The following is a 3,732-nucleotide window of genomic DNA, read 5'->3' on the forward strand; positions in this document are numbered from 1 at the left end:
GGTGAAAAACAAAAATATGATGCTATTGAGGGTTAAAAACGAAATTATGATACTATGTGGGTGAAAAACAAAATTATGATGCTATTGTGGGTGAAAAACGAAAATATGATGCTATTGAGGATTAAAAACGAAATTATGATTCTATTGTGGGTTAAAAACGAAAATATGATGCAAATGTGGGTTAAAAACGAAAATATGATGCTATTGTGGGTTAAAAACGAAATTATGATGCTGTTGTGGGTGAAAAATGAAATTATGATGCTATTGTGGGTTAAAAACGAAATTATGATGCTATTGTGGGTTAAAAACGAAATTATGATGCTATGTGGGTAATAAACAAAATTATGATGCTATTGTGGGTGAAAAAAGAAAATATGATGCTATTGAGGGTTAAGAACGAAATTATGATTCTATTGTGGGTTAAAAACGAAAATATGATGCAAATGTGGGTTAAAAACAAAAATATGATGCTATTTTGGGTTAAAAACGAAATTATGATGTTATTGTGGGTGAAAAACGAAATTATGATGCTATTGTGGGTTAAAAACAAAAATATGATGTTATTGTGTGTTAAAAACGAAAGTATTTATAAGTACATTGCTATTTCGAATGAATAAGAAAAGTGGGTTGCAATTTCAGCTCAATCCACCAAAAACAATACTTTTTCTATACACTTTCTGTCAATATATACAATTCGTCTAAAAACCTATAAAAATTGTGTCCTAACTAATACATGATTACATCATTTAATACAATCTTCAACTTCTTTGGTGTCTCTATGCAACCCAATATCTATCAATGGTAATCATCTGCACATAAGAATAACTTTGCATTTGTAATTTGTTAAACGGGAATGGAACTAGATACATTTTTTGTCCCCTTGACATCAGGGCTTAAATGATTTTGTCACTTTTAATCATTTATTTTTTAACTTGTTCTACTTAACTACATAAAAACTATCCCAGAATCCAGACAATAGTGAATAAAGTGGGCAACATTGCATACGAATTCCGGGTCCCACAATTAAAGGTATGATGTTTTTACTAAACTTTTGAATAGTTAATTGCCATTTCTATGCAAAAGACGTAAATACCCTTCTAACCTTTTCAATAGAAAATGGAAATTCAAAACATGTTGAAGCTCATGTAGCTGTGAAGACAAAAGGAAGAAAAAATAAAAGAAAAAAAACTTCATTGCCCTTTTCAGACAAATCATGGGAGCATATTGATCATGTGATAATGAACCTTCCTGCTCTTATCCATACCCAATAAAGACATGAAATAATAAAGACATGAAATGTTGAATTGGTTGGTGGTTTTTAGGCCCACCTCTTCCAAGTCTAAATAACATACAACAGCTACAACAAATCACATTCAATAATAATTTACCAATAGTAATTTCACTTGACTTTTATGTTTTCCAGGATTGCCCTCACTGAGTGCAATTGAAGATATGCGATATGAAAAGAACACCAGGAAGTCAACTAGGGCAGAAATTGAGCGACAGATGCAAATAAATGAAACAGGTCAAATTCATACCAATTCGTCGTATGATGAGCAAGGCTTACAAAACTAGACCAGATCAATTCCGTCCTCCTTTAAAAGAAGATAAATAGAGTTTTCATTTGCCTTTTGGTTATTTTGACATTCTATATTTAAGTAGTTCACTTCTTTTTCTATTAAGTAAGTAACAAAGAAACTGCACCTAACCTAGGAACAGGAGTTGTGTAGTTTTATTTATGTGAAAACAAAGTTGCTTGTATTATAAATAATAAATAATAAAGTGTGATTTATGTTTTTGGCAGTGGGTTTCTTGAATGAAATGCACGAGCCCAAGATCTACGAGCATATGGACGCATCCAAACTGGAACTTCCTGTTTGGAAACAAACAAACATTATCAGATACATCATTCATTGCACACGATTGACACAAGAGTTCACTTAGGCATTTAATCGAACACCTGGTGGATGGGCTGCATAAACTATAATTTCTAGTGAAAATGAGTTGACTGTAGTGATGTTGATTCGACATTGCCCATTTCAAGGAAGAAGGAAAACAATGAAGTTCCTGTGAGACAAAAGCGAAAGGAAAATTGAGGATTTTTAAAGCGAGAAGGTGTTCTTGAAACTGAAAGAGACAAAGACATAGAGACTAACCTGAATCGACTTCATGGGTGGGGGTGGTTTGTAGAACGTTTCATTGGATCGATGTGCCAAGATTCCAATTTAGTGATAGGTTTTTTTCTTTGGTAAATTTCCTTCCCTGAGTTGAATTTCGATTTTATTGAAATCGTTTTTTTGGTGAATTAACCATCCCGTCGTCTTCATTGAAGGTGTGTGGTGAATGAATCGGCTTTGTTTGATGCAGCTTTACGGTGAAGAGAGAAAAGGGAGGAGGAAAAACGGGTGGGTGGTGGTGGTGGTGGCGGATGAGAACGCTGATCGGTAATGGGCTGTGCAAAAACAAGGGCTTCAACAATTTATCACACAAAAAATTTCACAAGTATAGTAATTTTCTTTCACAGTAATCACATCAGTAAACAAAAACGACGAACGTTTTAATGTAGGGTACCTATTGTGTGAGTAATTTTACTTTTTCTTCGATGATTTATTTTGTTAGTTCTCTAAAAAAAATATACATATAAAAAATTTATTTCTATCCTACCAAATATTTCCTTTTTATTTGATTCGTAATATATATATATATATATATATATATATATATATATATATATATATATATATATATATATATATATATATATATATGAGGTTAAATAAGAACCATTTTAATCAAATAAACTAAAGAACCAATCTTGGCTATTAGAGACAAAATGATCAAGGGCCAAAACAAAGGTTGCACTTTAAGAGGTTGGATGCACATGCATCCGATCATGCTTAAAAACCTATTTTTTCATTTTTTTTCCTTATTCTTATGATAAATTTATAATCGAAAAAAACGCATATATATCAAAATTCATAATTTTTTATTCTCTTTCAATAGACATCCGTATTGATATATATACAAAACATTTTTTTTTTGAAAAATATCCACTTCGTTTTGTTGTTTTTTTTTCCAATATTTAGGTTTATTTTTTATTCAAAAAAAACTAAATATGCCAAAATTCTCAATTTTTTGTCTTCTATAAATAGATATCAACATTGATATAAAAATATTAATTTTTCACCTTGATCTGGTCGGATACACATTGTGAATCTGAAGTATAAATAATTCAGTTTTTAGCATTTACAATGTGAATCTGACTTAATATTTCAACTCTTTGATCATTCACAAATTAATTTATTGAAATTTACATGTGAATAGTGTTGGGTTTTATGTACTCTAACATTCCTATGGTGTACATACAACCCTAATGCTTTGGATCTAAGTTTTCTCTAATTATACATGCAACATTGGTTTTCCAAAGCATAAAGCCTAAACTAGCATGCAAGGTAACATTTAAATCATAAAAACAGGTAGCAGAGTACCTTGTGTAGTAGCTTGCTTGTCTTTGACCTTTAGGAGCCTAACACCTTAAGTGTGATGCCTCAAATGTTTTATAATAAACCAAGAACAAGAGAATGGACTTGAGAGAGAGGTTGGGAGACCAAAATCGGCTAGCTACAACTAGTGTGCATAAGGGTGTCGATTTTAGGTGTTAGGCTCTTCTTATATAACTTAGGATTACAACCATGCAAACCCTAATGACTCTTCATATTTCTTAGTCTTTTG

The 3,732-nt window shown here is 31.5% G+C and overlaps 1 long non-coding RNA gene across 1 annotated transcript; it reads right to left on the bottom strand.

Moving 5' to 3' along the window:
- Positions 1–540: 540 nt before the first annotated feature.
- On the bottom strand, positions 541–2,505 carry LOC145118901 (uncharacterized). The gene is made up of 3 exons (XR_013713540.1): positions 2,157–2,505; positions 1,961–2,067; positions 541–1,873 (listed from the first exon to the last, which is right to left on the bottom strand). It is a non-coding gene; the product is annotated as an uncharacterized LOC145118901 (long non-coding RNA).
- Between the last annotated feature and the right edge of the window lie 1,227 nt (positions 2,506–3,732).

This window comes from Lactuca virosa, chromosome 6 (assembly GCF_052849685.1).
Source record: "Lactuca virosa cultivar CGN04683 chromosome 6, Lactuca_virosa_CGN04683_v6, whole genome shotgun sequence".
Taxonomy (NCBI): Eukaryota; Viridiplantae; Streptophyta; class Magnoliopsida; order Asterales; family Asteraceae; genus Lactuca; species Lactuca virosa.